A 20,880-nucleotide genomic window follows, 5' to 3' on the forward strand; every position below is an offset into this window, starting at 1 on the left:
TTAAGGGGGTTGGAGGAGAAACTACTGTTCCCATAATCCAGTAAGTCACACCCTCAGCTGGAGAGAATGCTGAGAAAGACTATCGGCTCTAGACTCTAATTCACCTTCCATAGCCTCTTTTTCTTACTGAGAGGCTTAAAATGGATTTAGCTCATAGGCCCTGAGATGAAAAATAACAGAAAGGTGCATTTCACCATATAGCCATCAATCTGCTTCATGTTAAATGACGGGGCTAATCACCTTGAGAGCTTGTTTTCTGGCTACACTGAGAGATAAACACCGCTCTGTGAAACTGAAGCCGGGGGACGACGAAGGCAGAGTCCTCGTCGCACGCTCATCGCCGATTGAAACCGAAGACTTTCCTGTGGTCTAACATTGAACCCGCCGTGAATGTGTCACCCGGGCCGAGGTCCTTAATGCGCCGAGGACCGTTCGCTCGGAGAGGTCTTAAAACTCCAGGCGGGCCTGCGACCGCTCTCTCGCGATTCTGAAAACATTCTTATAAAACTGTGGGGGATGAGGAAAATAAATTTGTTGTGATGTTTACGAGTCTGCGCGGTTGAGGGCATTGGAGCATTGCATAATGTCATCCTGCAACAGGGGATGGGAAGGGGACCTTGGCCCTTACTCCCTCACACAAATGCATACATGCACCGAGCCGATAATGAGAATCCACCTCACCAAATCTTTCAATTCAAGGACTTGCTTAGATTGACTGTAATGCCTAAGTAATCAGCCTGTTCTGACCCACCTTGTCCTCGGCCAGGATTTATAGCACCCAATTACTGATCTCTATTACCCAGTGTGCCAAGGGGATGGAAATCAGACGAGTGGACAGACGGCCAGCGCTCTGTCTGCCGGTCTGGGTGACCAGGTGATGAGAGGTTGGCCTCCACTCCTCTCTGCTTTCCGCCCATCTTTCATATCACATTACATGGCCAGACTGGCAGAGAAATTTTAATATTCTCTCAGGTGTCGAAACACTTTTGCATGTCAGATTTGGGTGATATCGCAATAAATATCATTTGTTTCAGAGCTCTCGTTTCTGGGTATATGTTCCGTGTTGTTCAAGCCACAGAACCAACAGTTTTAATGAGAAGTAATAAAGGCATTAACGGCATAGTCTGCCCCTCTCGGAATCCACAATCTTGTGATCACAAAAGATGATTGCAAGGGCAGACAATACCTGCAATATTGGCAAAATGTTCCACAAAGAAATTACCCAGCTGAAGACTTGTTTAGTCCCCGCAGTCTTTCACATAAAAATAATCTAATTTAGAAGCACTTTTACAAGCCAAAGTCCAATAAAATCCATTCGATAATTTCAACAAACCAACATCCTTGCAACTAAAGTGAAGGACTTATTTCCCTAGAACTTAGCCCCAGGCGCTGTCTCCCTCCCAGCACGGAGAGGTCTCTAAACTAATACCCCAAACTAAGCATTTAGCTTATGGAGCACGTTCACACCACGATGAGACACGGGAAGAAGGACTGCGTCACCTTAACGACTCAATTCAGGTGGAAAAGTATTCAAAAAGTCTGACTTTGATCAAAGTGACCAAACAGGGTCAAACAGTAAGTTTCAACAACGGCATTAGTTTACAAAATGCATGTTGTACTCAGCACTGAGCAAGGCTGGGAGAATATCTTTATTGGTCGACAAAACAAAAGCATCAGATATCCTCCAAAGACACGAGCATGCACATGCACCAGTTCTGTGTCCTAGAAATTCCACTCATATACAACTAAACTGCAACAGCAAATGTGCTTTGAGGCAAACACGATGCCAACCAGATGACATTTTCTATCAACAGAATGAGGAAATTAATTAAGGTGCCTGGCAAGTTACGAAAATGTCGATACTGAATGTATGTTTACTGACAACATTTCTCATTAGTTTTCCACCAAACTGCGGTCAGCAAAAACTTGAGACATGAGATTTATTTTCTAAGATCTGACCTGTGCAAGTCAATGTTCTTTCTGTGCAACAGCATTTCTCAACATGTGGCATTGGGAGTGTTCTCATGAGAGTACTGGCAGTAGTATTTATATAATCTGTACATAATGTACATTTACACGGGTGATATCTTATTCTCGACGCTTCTCTGCTCTCTTCTGTGTTTTAATTCAGGAGGGGAAGCACCGTTGCTCTTTGTTTGACATGCTTGTTTACATGTTTATAGTTGACAATGAAGATGCCATCCTCAACGTGAAAAACGAACCCCGACACAACGAGAAAGAGACTCGGGCAGAAACAGCTGCTAACAGCCTGGATTTGTTCAGACGTCTCGTAAATTCCCTTCATGGGAAAAGTCTGAGTTTGGATTAGAGGGTCTCTAAGTGCAGCGGATCAGTGTTTCACGACGTGGACTCACAATGAGGAGGTCCTGAGTTTGAACGTGATCAGTTCAGGCTAGACCCCCACCTCCCACGCACTGCATGCTGGGATTGGCTCTAGCCCCCCGCTGCTCCGAACAGGATATACTTGAAGAAAATTAGAGTTTTCTGACAGCATTTGTGTAAAAATAAATTCAGTTTTATGTGCTTTGACATTGTTTTGATTGGAAACATCAAAGCTCATATTAAGTCCTATAAATACAACAAAAACAGTGGATTGGATTGTATGGCTGGGTGCGCACGCTGCTCTTAAAATATTTAAGTACAGTTCATGGTTGATTCATGGACGGCATTTGAGTCCAATTTCCAAGATTTTGAAGTTATGAAAAAAACATTTCAGATATGAAAGGGTTGTGTGAAGTTATTTGTCAGTTATTTGGAGAGAACGGCGGCTCACAGAGATAATTTGGAGGTACGGTGGTGCACAGTTTGGATAAAGTAAAACTCACTGTGAATCTTTGAAAATATGCTTCACATACGACTTTCCTTTGGAGCAACTTCACACTTCTGAACATAAAGTCTCCATCATAAAGCTGTCATTCATTTAATGGCGACAACTGCAAAAAAAAAAAAAAAAAAAAAAAAAAAAACCTTCGTGGGCTTTTTGATATTTCACTTCATTTTTGATGTATCAAATTTTTGCTTTTTCTTTTCAAATAATATTGTCTCAGTGCAACACGGGGAGCCAGGGCCGCGTCGCATTGCTTAGTTCTGAAGTGGCTCACTCTCAAGATTCAGTGCCTTCAGCTGAGGCCAACCTAAAGCATCAATTATTAATACACAAAGCAGGTTTGAAGGAGTGATGCTGCGTAACAGGTCTGGAAAGTGTAAGTGCCGTATTTTGACAAGTGTGTGGCGTAATCTGCTTTTGGACGGCTCCGGTTAACAGCTAAAATACATCTCGATACGGTTTGCGTCAGGTAAAGTAAATGAGCTCAGAGGCTTCACGGTCCGACTCATTGGCTCTCGTTGTGTTCAGAAAGCTTCGGATGAAGTGACTGACACACAGTGACGAGCACAAGTACCACTATTGAGTCTGAGGTTTGTTCAAGGAAACAAGACATTACATAACCCAGCCCTGAACTCGCTGACATCTCACATCCTGAACACTGAATCTGCTGCAGACTGTCTCTTCTACCCACAAGCTGCTTTTATACTGTACATGTGAGCTCTGTTGTTGTCTTCGACCGCATTTATACTGCATTTCGTTATTTTCAGTGCTGAAGTCAGTAGTAAACAGTGAGGTTTTGATAGGAAAATACCACAGAATGTTCAGTAATTTTGCTCCGAGAGAAAGGATTTGTTTTTGTGTTTGTCTGTTTTTTTGTTGACATGTATCCGTGTTTGAAACATTACTTAAATGACGATGACGTGGACCAACGTACAGCAGGTTCTAATGATATGTAGAAATACGTATACCATTAATATGCTGTTGAAATAACGCTTCTTTGTAACTGATCTCATGAATCTTCATGAGGTGTCGACTTCGCAGCCTCGAGGTGTATTTAGACCGAACGTGACTCAAAAATTAGAGTTGGTGCAAACGTATACAAACTCAATGTGCAATGCAAAACAGATGAAAACAGATGCGGATTGCTTCGGGCAACCTGGAAGAAAATTTCTCTTGAGCTGAGGTATAACCACTCCATGACTGCACAGAGACTGCGAGGAAGAGGAGAGAAACCGGAGGAAGGTCGTCCAAACACAGGAACTGTTATCGTGTGTTGGCTGGTTGTGGCAAACAAAACCCAAACATGCAAAAATAATCATCAATCAGGTGTGTGCTAATGGCGATGATGAAGGCTTTAATTGCATCATTTGCACTCCATCTCTGGAAAGCAGGTGTACCACTGAACTCTGGTGGTCTCAAACGGCCTAACACCATCCAACCCTGTCTCCAACGATGCTTTTATGTATTACTGAACTGCTTTGCCACTTGCGGTGATGCAAAACAGGATCGCAGTGTGGATTATGATCAAACAGCCTGTTTCTGAGTGAATGAGCGGTTACATTTACGAACCACACCGGAGCTGCGGGGAGGTGGCTGCAGTCCGGGCGGCACTTTGTTAAGGTGAGATAAAGATTGTGGTTTTGCTTAAACGTTAATAAACACATTGAGTCCACAGTCACTGCAGACTTCTTGTGTTTGAAACCAGGCTGTGATCCTTCTCTAACCTTCACTGAGCGCCGCCGGTGCCGAAACATAACCACAAAATAATGATGCTGTAGTGCCAGATCAGACATTTTGTTGGAAAACAAATGAAACATGTTGTCAGCGGACATTTGACTGACATGCTCAGCGTAAACATTTTTGCCACTTGCCAGATACGTTAATTAACAAGAATTCCTCATTATGTTGACAGAAAACATCCAGTCGGCACGGTGTTTGCCTGAAAACATGTTTGCAAATGCAAATTAGTTGTATATAAGCGTAATTCCTCAGAGACGCTTCTGTTAACTTGTATACACCTCCAGCTATAAGCCTACCAGCTTCAGGCTTTGTATTTATGCCAGAAGTCTTCCTGTTTAAAGCATAAATACTATACAGACACTAAATAGGTATCAAACTATGTCATAATGTCACTGATTGCCAATGTGACAACAGAAGCCACCTAGTTGATTGGATAGACGCTGATGGTAAAGGACACCGAGTGAAGTATTTTTATTCAGCCGAGAAAGCTCGGAGAGGAAACATATTGACTCAACAGGAGACCTGAATCTCCTCTGCCAGACACTGCAGAGCTGTTATAAGAAAAGTCTCGCTTGGAAGACTAAACTCATAAGAAGCGTTTCATAATTCCTTTCATAAACTCAACACTAAGCTAAAGGAGCTTTTTGTGCTTCATTGATCTTGTTGACAACAACAACAACGAGATGCTATCTGGAGCTCTGAGGTAAGGTTAATGTTGTGAGGCGAGGACTCTCACCTGCTGGAGGACGGCGGCAGAAGCACTGGTGTAAATTACGAGTCTGTAAGAAGAATCGACGCCTGCGCTGTCCTAACAAAGGCGAGAGGTCAGCGGCACGGCCGCCGCCGCCGTCCTCGGCGAACACACCGAACAGCATCAGAGACAGTGCCGAGCCTGAACACACACATTCAAACTAATTTTACATTACACACCCGAACACACACTATCAAATCCTGCACACTGTGTGCAAACACTCTGCTTCTCTTTTCACGACAATCTGAATTCTGCTGTTGACTCTTAATGCATCCGTTGGGGTAATAACACTGAAATTACTTCTTCCACTGACGGTATTCAAGACACTGATTCAAATAAACACGCTTGATAGTCAAGTGTGGATTATTTCTTCTGCTACCGATGGAAAGTGTTCACAGTCAGGTCTGCGGATTACTTTGAGCAGCTGGGACATTGTTTCTAGAAGGACAAGATTTTCTTTTCATTCAGTGCTCTGTGAACAAAAGTAGAATAAAAGGTAGGAGCACAGTCACTAAACTGATCCAAGTCCCTCTGACGTTTTTATTAGCCTATCAGGTCCTCCCTCCAGCAGTTTGTATTTGGATGGTTGACCCCACGCTCCATTTCACAACTGCCGGCCCTCAATGTTTGGCTGATTCAATTAGATGATACAAAAGATCAGAGCAGTCAAATCTATGAAGATCTACTACAACATTAGACAGTGACCATGACTGTAGAACTACAGACAAAGTGCTCATTCATCCAGCGAAGCAAACCATCAAATTGAATCTAAACTCAATCGCGGACCAACAGATGATGCTGTATAAACCTAGCTTGACAATCAGACTGAATTGCCATTTTGTTCCACTTCATTATTCAGCCTGACATTACGGTCATGCTGGCTGTTTTCTGTGTGGGAGGGATTGTTGTTTTGCACTAACCAATCGAGAGCGTGCGGTGTATCCGTCCCGTCAACGTTGTTTACAGCAAAATCTGCAAAAATATGCAGATTTAAGAGTCTCTTTTCTGATTAAACAACTTATTAACTGCACAGTTGTGTCAATCTCATTTATGCTTTTTTTCCCATTGTCATTCTTTTGGCTCTGGCCCATCCTCAATCCCACCGAACAGTCCAGAAATCCAGACATATTCGATAAGGGAAGACATGACATGGAGAACCAGGCTAGTATAAATCCCAGTCAAGAAAAGCCTAAAAAGGTAGACTTTAACGTGCAGGTGTTTGCCCACTAGAAACAATGACTTTAAAGGTAATTAACCTTTTTGGACAATGAAGAGAAGTCTGTGGCTTTGAAATCAAAATTCCATTCACCTCCACCAATCAGGCTAGTGGCAGAAATCTCAGTGAGAAATGATCTGCATGACTAGATGCCACCAGGGATAAATGGGTAATTCAATTGCGTGGTTTTAGAGTTGTTGTTTTGATAACAGGAATCCAAAAACATTATTCCATTATCAGCTCGACCGTGAAGGGAAAAAGTTTATGCTATTAATTGCAACCCATTAGCTATCGTTGCAGTTCGCAGTGTAAAAGAGAGCAAACACACCTGCTCCTTTAACAAGCCACTCTGATAAGGTTGAAGCGTCTGTGTTTATGCAGTGGGAGAAATATTATGAATAATTGGGGAGTTGAGGCACTGAATTCCTCCAGCATTAATCAAGCCTCTGAAATCTCTGATATTAGCTTCGCATGAATCATTGTTAATTCCCATGAATCCATTACTGTTCCATGTGCAACTAAAAATAGAGTCCTGATAAATCAATGGGGACGCTGAAGAGTGAAGACGGGGGTTGATGCTGCTCGCTTGTGAAGCTTCCTTTTTTCTGTACAGCACAATGCCCTTGTCTCTCATCAATAATTATTCTCCGTAATTCACTCATAGATTTCTGTGCTACAACCGATGGGGGAGGTATGACAGACCTTGAATAGTTTCAGCACAATCACTCCAAAACGAACGTGCATTCCTCACATTTGGACCTCGTCAAGGCTGCTTTTTTTTTTTTTTTTTAACTGGCAGTATCCTTGACTTGAATATTTCTGTAATGACAGCGACCTTTTCTGTGTTTACACCAACAATGGCAGGAGGTTTTTGCCAATTTTCCTCCATGTTGAAAGGAAGCGTAATCCATTTGAAACGGCGTGGCGATCTTCTCCACTGATTGCATCGGTCACAGCTCAGGAAGCGCGTCGCCTCGTGTGGAGACATTGACCCCCCGGACCGGCCCTCTTTTCTGCCACACTGAAAGCCTTTGCAGACGAGGAGCATCGCATGGCCTCACTCATGCACCGGGCCCAAGAGCAGACAGGTTCATCTGCACACAATCACAACGGACGGCCGCATCCCATTCCAATTGCATTTCCGCTCACGGGGGGAGAGATCCCGTGGTGCATATTACTGTGGCTGAGGCAAATTTAGCTGAAATGGAAGGGGAGATGGAAAAGGCTCACCTCTTACACTAATCTGGGCAAACAACACAGCGCCGGCTCCCTACGAACATCTCCCCGAAAAATGGTTTCTAGATGACAGAGCCGCCCTGCCTGCCTCCGACAGAAGACAGTGAATTAATTAAGATAATAAATTGCACATGTCATATTTGTAATCTTTTCAATCTTTACTTAATGAGGTGGAACACGTGCAGGGGTGTGTTTCTGAATGAAAGTTGTCCGGGTAAAGACGATACACCTTAAAAAAGAAATGCTCAACATCGAAAACAGAGCGACACTCAACGCTGACTGATATTTAATATATGTCATGTACACATTCATGCTTCCACATTCGGTCCTGTGTGGATTCACAGACAGACACGAATGCAAATGAGGCTGAGAAGAAGGAATGAGAGCAGGAGGCTGAGCCCGAGACTCAGAAGTCTGCATATCTGATAGCAAAAGCACCCTGATTAGAATTTTGTCATGCCACAATTTCTAAATTAAAATGAATTAGATCTTCCGTGACCTGACCTCCATTAAAAACACTTCATTGTTGATGGGCCATGATAGCATCTGCTATTGATTGGAGGAGCATCAGTATGGCCAATCCTGTCTCTTCACTGGGAGGCCATCTAAAGCAATTTAGGCATATTGAGAGATTGATCAGGGCTACGGAGCTGCCACTCGAGCCCACTCCAGGCAAAAAAGTCTGAGGTGTGACGCAACCGCTCCCTGCAGCTCTGTGGGGGGAGCATCTCAAATCTAAATGCTAATGGTTTCTTTAAGAGCCTGGCTGCCCTTTAACCACTACAGTCAGACGTGAAGGATGGCTCTCAGTGTTTCGACAGCTCCGTCTTGTTTTGACCCCTCCCAGTCTCCTCCAACACCACCAACACCAAGACCCCATTCTCTGGATTCGACATCCAAAACCAGGAAAATCACTGTGCACTGGCAGCAGTCACACAGCAGCCCGTTTGATGCGTTACCAGCAGACTGATGGTTAATTCCACCTCAACCCTCGTGGAGCCAAACAGAAAATCACTCTCAGCTCCAGCTCCTGGCTTTTTGTGCAGATTCTCTGGTGTGAAACACTGGTGCATGTGGTAGTTTTGTATTTACATTGAGAATGCATCTTTTCAAAGCTCTGAGAAGTCAAAGAGTCCATGTTCAAAAATCCAGCAGAGCTGAATTAAAAATGTGGATTTCAAATATTAAAGCGTCCAACAAAAGACTGGACCATTTTACAAACTCTTTTACCTTCACCCTTCACTGAAAGAACTAATTAACAAGTGCACTTTTTTTTTTTTCAAGATTTGTCTAATTTCCATCTTTTTGCCTAGAATTCAATCAAGGTCCACTTTTTTGGGTCTGTGCAAGCTCTTCACTGGATTCAACAGGATAAAAAACAGACTTTCCACCGACAGTGAAACACAGAGCTGAATGAAATGACTTCCAGAAGTCACACAACTAATTGCTCAGCATTTTGCTCCAAGAAGCAAAACATCTGACATCTAAAATGCTGTTTGGATGTACTGAAGGGACCCAGAGTGAGCCGTAATGAATGCTTCATTCACGAATTCTTCACCAAAACTCGTCCTCGGCCTCATCCAGACGACAGTTATTCATGGTAGCAAACTGAATCCCTTCACTTCAGGCTAACCGTGTCCAGATCTTTGGAGGATTATAATTTTACTTTAAATATCATCATCAATCACCATCAATCACAAATGAAACATGTCAGACAGGCCCTCGGAGGATATGAAGCAAAATGGAACAGTTACCTCTGCAAATTTGGCCTTTGAAGCGTAGCAAAGGTTAGATGACTTCCCTTATTGAACACTACTGAGGACATGCATGAGCAACAGTAGGAATTCTCCAGGTACAATAAATATGTGGATTCAGCTTTTTTTATTGCAGTTTGGTCCAATTTGAAAATATATCTGCAATGGCGAAAAAATGTCATTTACAAAGAAATGACATTTTAAGAGAAGGAAATGAGGGAAAAATCCTTTGCCGGTCGACACGAGCTTCACCTGCTTCTCATTGGCTGAAGGGACGAGGCAGGCGTCGCACTGTGATCCTGAGCCAGCGGCAGATGCTGGTCGTCATTTGGTCGACTACTTAAGGGCAAACGTGCCTCTAGTGGTCAGACGAGGGTAAGACTGAAGGCTGTGGAAGCCAGACAGGGTTTGTACGAACAACACTGACCGTTTGCAGACATTATCTCACATTTGTGAACTCGTTTTCCTTTTTAACTTCCATCTTAACCACCGTTATACTTATGCAGCACCTGGTGGAAGTACATCAAAGTACGACTGTATCACACGTCTATTGTGCCTGAATTCCCATCATTGCGGGCTTCACCATGGTAACAGAGATCAGAAGGCAAAGGTCACGCAAAGCGTTGGTAGAGGTGTCGCTCGGCGAGGGCAGGGTGGGGGCGGAGAAACCTCCACGTGGGCCTTTTTCCATACACTGAGCACGCTCATCATCTCCTGTCCTCCAGCAGCTCCCTGCAAGGTTAGTGAGAGTCAATAAGCCTTCCGCAAAGGTTAAGGAGACCTATAAGAAAGATATGATGCAAACAATGATCTCTCTGGATCCAGCACAACTACAAATAGAGTGGCATAACCATCTCCGTTCATTTTCCATCTGAAAGTAAATCACAGAGATGTGCTCCGTTTTCCTGCTCGGCTGCCTTATGAATTCAATATGAGCCGTCTATACACTTCGACACGGAGTACTTTGCGAATACAGAAACTGGAAGACGGCATATCAGATGGCATGAACTGACGGTCTCTCACAAAGAACAGTCATTATCTGTTAATCCCTCTTCAAGGAAATTTAGATGTTTTCTTTAGATTTGAGAATGCAGAGAGCTGATGGATCCCTTTCTCGTTAACCGCAGCCGTATTGATCAGCTTCAAAACTCACTTTGAAGAAATTTAATTTCAAGCATGAGGAGATCGTCCTAACTTCTCACGCTTAAAGAACCTTGGCTGCCGGGTTATTTGTACAAACAGAGAGGAGGACAAATAGGACAGTGTCCTCCATCTGAGATTTACTGTCCTGTAAATGTCACAGGATTAATTAACACATTTTAAGACTGTAAGTCATATTCACTGCAAAGATGATGATGATTATAAACACTGCTGAGGGAAAGCTCAGACCCAGCAGGAGCCACGCCAAGCCCCGAGCGACAAAACCTCCATCAACCTTTCATCCTCCGATCTCAAGTTGAGCTACAAGAGAGAATCACAAGCAATGCTCTCATTGAAAAACTCACTTAGCTTGTGCAGGTATTCTGCCAGAGGAGAGCAGCTGATGAGCACAAGTGCTTTACATGAAGGTCTGAGCCAACACCATTCAACACCAGGACATGCAAGGATGTGGTTTGATATTTTCCATCTTTCTGGGCTCAGCTCAGATCCAGCTCTGACCGGATTGCTTCCTCCTCTCAGGTTCAGGAAATATGGCTTAATTATTTTCTCTCCATTACAGGCGACTGTTCCCTTAAAGGGACAGACGAGCTCAAAGAAAGTGCTGCACATTTGAGTAAAGGAAGAAAAGTTTTGCTCTGTACTTGTGTAGAATTAAGATCCCGGACTCCTCGTTCCCAACTTTTATTGGCTTGTGGCTCTTTATGGCCCATATGTCTATGAGCTGTCTCATTTTAAGGTTTTAAGTCCAAAAACTGAAAAACTTTCCTGCATTTCAGAAGATATGAGAATAGACAGAGATAATAAACTTAACTTTGTGTGGCATCTGTTTCTTTAACGACTCGCTAATCATCTTTCCATCCCTCAGATTTACGTCGCGAACCCTCGGGCGCCCCCCGACCTTCAGGCCGTCCTGGAACTCCCTTTAAACCACGTAAAACACAACACGCGAATGTCAATTTGCCAAAAATAGACAAACTATGTGTAGGCTACAATTGGCTTGAACGACTCCAAATGTCAGCTGAACAGAGCAAAGCTCAGTAATTCTATGAAATCTCCGGCAGCCACGTGGAATACAAAGATCTCTCACAGTTCTCGCACAGATTACACATGTACTTCAGCTGCCGAGACACTGGAGGTAATCCAGGGAAACTTTGCGAGCGGAAAAGCTTTTTTGGTCTCCATATCTCTGTGATGGAATTATGTGTACCAAAATTAGAGTGCAAATTTGAATCAAACCTCTGAGCGAGATCTGTGGGTTCTTGGCAGCGAAGGGGAAACACAACAGGATTCTTGCACATATGCCATGCACATCCGCAAGAAGCTCAGCGGGCTGCCAACACCAAAGTGTTCATCACTCTCCACCCACTCCTCTACATAGCACAGAACGGGAAAAAAACCCCACCGTCTCGCAGTGAGGCCGACCAATCAGCGCCGAGGAGCAAAAAGCAGACGTTCAAGGAGAATGAAATGCCCCCATTGATTGGCTGCACCGCTTCGTCCCCCCTGCACAGTCCTCCAATCGATACCTGAGAGATAAGCAGCCGTCAGCTACTGATATTGGTGATATATAACCGCCGTGGCTGCGCGGCGACTGATGACTTCTGGTTGTCTTGGTCAAGACTCGCTGCAGCGACTCGAACCGGCACGCCAAGGGCAGAGACCTCCGCCAAGATCCCGCTCTTCAAAGCAGCGTCAGCCGCCAGCTGTTGAAGCAAACTGCCCTTTATTCCTGTTAATTATCTCCTACATAATATGACCCTCCTCTTTTGATTGGGTGACATCCAACCTGTGCGCCGGCTAATCAGCCGAGGTCAAAGCTTTGCCAGGTGAGAGTGCAGCGTAACAACAAGGATAAATTACCTGAAAAGGGCCTGCTGTTATCGCTCTGTTTGTTTTCCAAAAGACAATGAAATAAATAAATGAAAAAAAAAAAAAGGTTCAGAGAAAATGAAATGATGGCGTGGCGGTGTTTTGTGAAATTGTGCTGTCAAACGTTTCTCCTTTCTAATTTCCTGGAGCGCAGATGATGGAGCATGTGTGCTGACAGCTGAATCTGATAAAAAAAAGGAAAAAAAAAAGACCTCCTCTTTCTCCACCTCACGAGCATTTTAAAGCAACATTTAGAAATATAATAATAAAACAATTAGCGAGCGGTAAATGACAATTGACAGATACCACGTCCTCGTGTGCGGCGGACATTTTTTCACTGTGGTCATTTATTAAAGTGTCAGAGCTGACGAGCACAGACGTAAATACAAAACGCTGTGATTGAGGCACAAGAAAGTAACTCGGCCTCATGTTTATTTACCAGCAGAGTATTATTTAAATACTGCCTGCTTTTGCTTTATGGAAACGGGTAGAAGCAATTGACTCGCAGCCCAAAAATCTATTAGATTTCTCCTGATGTATTGACTCTCCTGCTCTTGTGTTTAGGAGCTTACAAAGGCCTCCGAGCAGCCAGTCGCCTGTGTGTGTCTGTGTGTGTGTGTGTGTGTGTGTGTGTGTGTGTGTGTGTGTGTGTGTGTGTGTGTGCGCCTCCACGTTTGACGGGACCGTCCCAGCACAACTGTCACTTCGCTCCCCTGTTACAGGTGCTCCACACAGGGGAGCTGGCAGCTCTGACGGACGCCTCCTCCTAGGGATTTATGGGAAATGACAGCTCCCGCTAAATAAAGCCGAAGTGGCCGGGGAAGGGAAGACAACGGAAGTTCCAAACCACGAGCGCGCAGGGCTGACACGAGCTGAAATTTATTTCCTCCGCTCTGCTTGGCAATTTAGCTGGAAATGTGCTATTCATACTTTAGGGCCTGGAGAGAGAGGGGAGGGGGGGAGAGGGGAGAGGGGGGGGGACCCGCCCTTAATCTACTTCCTCTGTTTGGGGTAATGGTCTACGAGGTTTCTCTGAAATCACATTTCTTACATGGCTGACTCTTGATGAATTATTTCACATTTCACTTACTTACCTTTTTAAAAGTTAATCTACATCAATAACGGTAAAGGAAATTCTCACAGCTACAAATGAACAGCTCCCCTTATTCAAACTCGAAAGGTGTGGAGCGTTCGGCTGCTTAAAAAGTCCATTTCAAACTCCATCATTTAACCGTTCGACAGCATATCTGAATGCACACGGGCCGGGCCAGCGTTCTGATTTTCTACGTATTTAAATATGGACCATCTTTAATTGAGCAGAAACTGCGGTGGAGAACAGTGCTGAACTAATACTGAGGCTGAAATATCATTACGCTGATGGAAGCTGGGCTCTTTGACTTTTATTGGCAGCTCCTGAGCTAAATGTGTGGTTCAATTCAGAGGCGGCCATCGCTGCAGAGGCAAAGTAATCGACTTTGGGACAAAATGGTGTGGAAAATGACATGTAGGCCCTTTGCCTAAAGCCAACCTGGTGCGGGCAGAAATCTATCAGTCAGGTGCACACCAACATTGGCATTTTCACAAATGTGATTTAGTCGACGATACTGGAGAGCTGATGTGCTGGACCAGTGCGTCTGCTGAAAGAAAACTCCTATTTCAAGCCATGCAATCTGCTGCTCCTGCTGCTGGAAACGTCTGCGCATTCGGTTCAGTTTGAACTCTGCCATGTTCAGATAAAACAATGTTTTACATATGAAACCCTGCAGCGTATCACAGCTTATTTAGGTCAAAGTAACCTGAACCTTGTGCGCATTTGACTCGGAATATTTAAATCTCTAACCTCATTCGAGCCATTCCTCTCGCAGCCTGTAGAAAAGCATCCCTTTGTTTTGAGACTAACACAAGATCCACTGCTGTTCCACACTACTGTGCAGAGTATTTTTGGCTCAGTGCTGCCAAAGTTTGGACACGGCCATTTATAATTCTCTCACAAGGAAAGCAGCTTGCTTCTTTTCCCAAACAGACTCCATGGGATGCAGACTGGTCCATGCTGTCATGTGGTCTGCTCGCAGAATCACATTATTCTCGAACAGCTCCAGCTTCAGCGAGCACCAAAACGGCCTCGAACAGCAAACCAAACATTAATCATCACAATAAGGCGCAATTAAACAGCAATTATGTAAAAGACCTTTCTGCTTTGGGAGTGTCTCAACTCTTACATCAGCTCCTAAAGCTCACATTCGGAGTGTGTCTCTCCCAGCAGTGAGCCTGGAGGAGCAACAGTCACACCCACACACTTCTGCACACACACACACACACACACACACACAAATACACTTGCAGAGCCACAGAGCAGATCAAGTGTGCCTGGAGAGCTCTATAGAGAGGCCAGTTTTCCTCATTAGACCGCGTGTGCACCACTCTCCAAAAAACCCCTCACTCTAATCACTGTCACCAGACCTCGGCTGAAAAACAGATAATTAATGTTGGGCGCTGCCTCAATCGGCTTCCATGCTAAACAGCTCTGTGTACATATGTGCGCGCATGTGTGTGGGTGTCTGCATGTTTGTCTATTTGGAGGCTGTCGATGTAGGAGGCCCCCCGGGGACCGTGGATGCTCAGGCCGTCCACAACAACAATTTCTCTCAAGCTCGCATAAGCTCTCAGAAGAACAATTGCACGGCAGATAATGAAGAAATTTACAGAGGAAATGTCCCGCTGTACCACAAAAGCTGCCTTCCGCCGCCGCCGCGTCGCCGCGCCTCCGTCTTTAGCCTCGCGCTTCGTAACGTCTCGCCCTTTTTGCACCAAGACCGCCCTTTTATTTCCCCTTCACCCATTTATTAAATGGAATGGACTTCTTAATCGTAGGCCTTGCAGAGCAGATTTATTTATGTTCTTTTTTCCCTCCTTAAGGCAGTTATTAATATCATAAATATTTGATGATACTTTGCATGACCCTGCAGAGAATGACACAATGAGGTAATGAAGGTTAACGCTGGGGGTACAGACTTATTAAACAGTGACTGAGTGGCGAAGCCCACCCTGCCGCCCTAACCTTTCTAATAAAATGGACTAAACAAACAATTTGTTCAGAGCGCAACTTTAACAAGGTGACTAACACATTTTCTACTTTTCTCTTCTGACCATGTAAACAGTTCTGAGTTAGAGATATCGGTCTTATACCGCCACCTTAAAATCCATGGAGGTGAATGGGATTTCATGTGTTTCCACAGAAAATGTCCCGGTCAGTGTGATTAATCATTACTAGTGAACAGGTTTCCTTACAGCTCGATCAATGCCACTAATTGATCAGTCAATTCACTGGAAATTCATCCGCGACTGAAAAAACGAGAATATTTTGGGGTCGTCTTGTTCTTCTGTGACAGTAGACTGAATATCTGCAGGTTTTGGACTCTTGGTGGCACATTTGAGATGTAACTATTGGCAGAAATGGAAAATAGTATTAGATCTTCATTGGTGTACAATCACCTGAGAAGAAGAACTGCTGTGTTTTGGTTACCTCCACGGAGGTCACCACATTGCGCCGCCATGTTGCGATGGACAAACCAAACACGGCTCTCGAGAGAGTTTTCTGAATTTTTAGCAGCCGCCGTAGAGGAGGGTGAGGCGAGGGGTGTTCAGCTGACTGCAATCTGCAACCTCACCACCAGAGGCCACTGAGTCGCACACACTAAGACACATTACTGAGTCCTTACGTGTCACTCTTTAGACGTTCTGAGCGCCACAGACAAGATTCCATTCACCGCCGAGCTGGCGGAGAAATCTTCGAGACAGACGTTTCAAAATCCAGACAAATAAAACCCAAACTAGCTGCATGGATGGACAGCACTACAGGTAAATGAGAGAATGTGAACTGACCCTTAAAACACGTTGCGAGAGCAGAAGCTACTGTGCGAGATAAAACCAGTGGTTTCGTTGATATGTATATCTTTCCAAACCTTGCAATTGCAGTCATATGGTAATTCTCCTGTATTTTGTCAGCAGCACTTTGCCCTGCAATTACCATCCTTCTCACAAAGGGTTTTGAGGAGAGGCTATCCTTCCCAAGCTCACTCAACAAATCAATTCTGCTTTTTGGCTTTCCACCAACGGAAAAATAGTACCTTCAATATTTGCTACACATGTCCTTCATCACTGAATTGCGGTATTCATGAGTTTTTGAATAGGCTGTGTGTTTCATTGTCTAGGAACAACCAGCAAGAGCAAACAGCTCCACAAAGCACCAATTACAGCTTCAACTTTCCTGCTCTGCAACACAAGCGTCAGGCTGCAGCATTTGTGTCAAGACTGGGAAACATATGATGGGATTGCAATTGTAATCAACATAGTTTAAATGGTAACTAGTCTGCAAATTAGTAAATTCCGTCACTCATTTATTCAAGATGTGCAATTACTGGCTTCCAATACCCCAAAGTCATGTGGTGATTTTCTGAAAATAAATGAAAACACCCAGGAGGAGCTCAAACCGTCTCTTCCAGTAGACATAATTTAATAAGCAAAGTCCCTGAATATTTAAAGAGCTGGAGCATTCAACATTTATTGACTCTCCAAATGTGTCTTTCTTTATACATTCAGATGTGGACGAATACCTCGACAGAGTGATTTGAAGCTGACGTGTATAATTTGACCTTGTCAGAAGCTGAACTCCTTCCCCCCACATTTCCTCGCGCATGCTGTGTAATTGAGCCTTCAGGGAGAGCGGAGACGATCTGGCCCTCGCCTTGTAAGGATCTCTATTGATGATCAGGACTGGTTACCAACCATCGAATCAATAAGTGCAGATACACGAGCAGATAGCAATAAATACGGGATGACGGTAACTTATCTCGCCTTCACAAGCGGATTAATAACTGCAAAGATCACAGACTTGCGTTGACTCTGGGGTTAAGGCTTTGCAGTGACGGATATATGTAATTAAATATGTTTCCTTGCATAAAAGGCTATTAACTTCCCTCGAATATATTTCTCAACAATGAGACGAACAACGCCGAGACGATCCATTTAAATCGACGGTCAGTGCCCGAGTCAGGAGCGGACCGGCTTTCTGTATTTAAATTACAGGAATTTTCCATGAAAGCCACAGGCAAGTCCAAAATGAAAGTTGCATTAATCGAGAGAGTTTAAATTACTTTTTGTGATGTAGCTTTTGTAATTTCCCTGTGCCGCGAATATCGCAGCTTTGATGGTGGTTACAGGCGATGCGGCTCGGTCAGAGGAGTAACGCTTTCTTATGTAGGACACTAAATCAGTTTGCCTTTTAACTCCAACTAATCAGTCTTTCCCAATAATCCTTGCATGGGAAAATTGGGGCAGCCACAGAGGAGGGAGGGATATATAATTGTCTTGTTTACCTTGATTTAACGTTGTGTGTCTGTGTGTGTGTTAAACCACAAGGGTTCGGTAAATTTGCCAAGGCCAGACAGAGGAGGAAGCGAGTCTCAGGCTTTTCATTCACTTTTGCTGACACATCGGCAACCAGAGGCTTGCTGGGCCTCGAGAGCCATTGATGTGTCACTTCACATTTCTAACAGTAAAAATCAATCCTTCATTTAGATTCAGCGGCGTGGAAAACATAAAAAACACCAGCGACAGCAGCTAAATATGCCAGAAAATCATTTGAATTATAAATGACCAACAGAGAAACAGAACCACAAACAACTGGAATGAGGGTAACATGCATTCAGTCCCCAGCACAAACAGGTGCCGCGGTGCATGTGATCCACGCTAAAGCTCATCATAAAAATGCAAATACTGTAGTTCTCACTGCAGGAGTTTACAGCCCGGCAAGACATCTAACACGCTGTGCCATGTTTAACACGTATATCTCTTCATTTCCTGCATTTGCTCATCATATTGTCAAAGCAAAGCGAGGCGCCACACAACACCGCGGGCCTCGCAAATGTAATATGACCTGGATTGCAACGGGCCAGTGTGATGCAGCTGTGGCATTAGGGCCAATGGGAGCTCTTTAAATGAGAGAGTGGCGGTAAACACCACGTCTACTTTCTCCCCTCGCCGGCATTACGAGCGGAGCTGATGACAAGTGCCGAGCAGCCGTCTAGTGCCTTTAATACAGCGAGAGCGTTCTCCAGGGGAAATGCAATCTGTGTCCTCTGCACAGATCCACTGTCTGCACTTCCCCGCATGTGAGCCGCTATCATATTATACTCCCCGCTCTCGAAATGGGAGAGGGAAATAGGAAATCGCCTCGGCCAGAGATGAACCAGGAACATAATCAAAAAATAGTGCGGCGCAAACGGTGCAGATCAGCCCGGCGCGCAGACCTCCCCTGGCTGAGCGCTAAACAATAAGCAGTGGGGATTGCTCTGGATTCTTGCGCCGTTGAGAAGAAAGTACGCCCCTTTTTTCACCCCGCAGGCATCTATTGGCTTATAGCAGCTTATACGTTTAAGATGGGAGATAAGAAGAGGGACGCCTGTCCTCATGTGGGGATCCAGCATGCCTGTATTGCCAATAAAAACAGCAGAAGTGCACAGACAAAAGACGCTCTCAACATGCGGCGCAGTGAGTGAAACATTATTCGGTTGACCTTGCATATTGCCGGGGTGATTTTTCATCTGAGCCAAACAAAGAAACATGAAAGAGCACTGTTGACTTTTGGCAGAAAAGTGAATCCATTAAAGTGGAGGAAAATGTCAGACACGTAACTGCAAAGTATGAGACACACTTTTGCTGGACTGTTTTTGTTTCTGAGCACGGCGATAAAGACAGGACGAAGAGCAGACAGAGAGGAAGACGGCGCACATGTTGAGACAACACAACCCTGCACTTCTCTGACTGCCTCCAAGAGACAAAGACACTCGAGCAACGCATGGATGGAGAGTGCGGTTTGGGATCTGTATGCAGAGCCAAGTCACTGTGTGTGTCTGAAGTAAATGCGCCGGACACGTGTGTGTGTGTGTGCGTGTGTGTGTGTGATAGAGAGACGAGGTGTGTGTGACAGCGTTAAGCCTGAGTGAGAGGTGAAAGGACTGCTGTACTCACAGTTGTGCTCTTGTTTCCCTGTGGTCTGTCGGCGTGTCAGAGTTTCATCCTCTCAGCGTCTCTCCCTGGGCTGGGCTTCCTCTTCCTCTTCTGACCAAAAGGTGTGAGGAGGAGGAGGAGGTGGAGGAGGAGGAAGAGGAGGAGGAGGAGGGGATGCACGGATTGAACGCAAAGGAATGAAAACCAGAGTGAGAGAGAGAGAGAAGAGGAGGAGGGAGTGTGTGTGAGTGAGAGAGAGAGAGAGAGAGAGCGTGCTGTGGATGGAGGGAGGGCGAGCGGTGGCCTGCGATTGGCCTGTCAGTCCGGGAGAGGGAGCGTCGGTCTCGGCGGTGTCAGGGCGGCGGGCTGCCTGCACCCCAGTCGGTCTGCCGGCGTCTCCGATTTAAACGCCTCAAGAGCCGGTCGCGCGGATTCCTACGGCGTACACGCTCGCCGGCTAGCTCACGACTCACACACTCTGCATCCACATCACACACACACACACACACAGAGAGAGAGAGAGAGAGAGAGAGAGAGAGAGAGAGAGAGAGAGAGAGAGAGAGAGAGAGAGAGAGAGAGAGAGAGAGTGAGGAGGAGGAGGAGGAGGAGGGAGGGATGATAGAGTGAGGCAGACACATTCAGAGGGCCGATGACAGCTTCAAGCTGAAGCTTCTCCTTGGCTCCTCATCAATGACAGGTACTGAGGAACAAGAGACAGAGGGAGGCCCCCCCCCTCCCATTCACACGCCTCAACACACACACACACACACACACACACACACACACACACACACACACACTCCTCCACATCCTACCACAGACCCCCTCCTTCCCTCCCCATCTCAATTACCATGGCCACGGCAGATGTATTGGGCTTGTCAGCTCTCAAACAAGGCTGAGGAGGAGATGTGGGCTAACTTATCTCATCTAATTTAACCAGGCTATAATCAGACAACACTGTGCAGCTCATTTACGGCCGGACTGGATGCAGGGTTTTGGACGAAGGGGCTGTGAGCGTGAGGACGGGGGGGCACATGGAGGCAGACACAGACAAACTGCAATTATCTCATGCCAGGTCAGAGAGCAGCGGCCTGAAGGTTCAGATTAAAACCATTTGCAGGAAAAAAACACCGGCCGCGAACGGAAAATTGAACATAAAAGATAATTAAAAACAACTGAGGACCATCAGTAAGCAGCCGTGTGCAACCCAGTAGCATTGATTTAACTGTGATGCATAATGCTGTCAATACAATTTGACTAATTTCAGTGAGCCAACACCCTAAACGTTCCAAAAACA

At 45.1% G+C, this 20,880-nt stretch overlaps 1 protein-coding gene across 4 annotated transcripts in view; it reads right to left on the reverse strand.

Moving 5' to 3' along the window:
* The window catches only part of LOC143333699 (RNA binding protein fox-1 homolog 3-like), a 348,241-nt gene extending 328,157 nt beyond the window's left edge, over positions 1-20,084 (reverse strand). For 2 of the 4 annotated variants that reach the window (XM_076751907.1, XM_076751905.1), the window contains exon 1: positions 19,605-19,983. The gene's annotated coding sequence lies outside the window, so the exon portion shown is untranslated. Of the gene's footprint in view, positions 1-19,604 lie in introns of all 4 variants that reach the window. The other 2 variants (XM_076751900.1, XM_076751897.1) reach the window with 2 other exon arrangements.
* Between the last annotated feature and the right edge of the window lie 796 nt (positions 20,085-20,880).

Source organism: Chaetodon auriga, chromosome 16 (genome assembly GCF_051107435.1).
Source record: "Chaetodon auriga isolate fChaAug3 chromosome 16, fChaAug3.hap1, whole genome shotgun sequence".
NCBI classification, from domain to species: Eukaryota; Metazoa; Chordata; class Actinopteri; order Chaetodontiformes; family Chaetodontidae; genus Chaetodon; species Chaetodon auriga.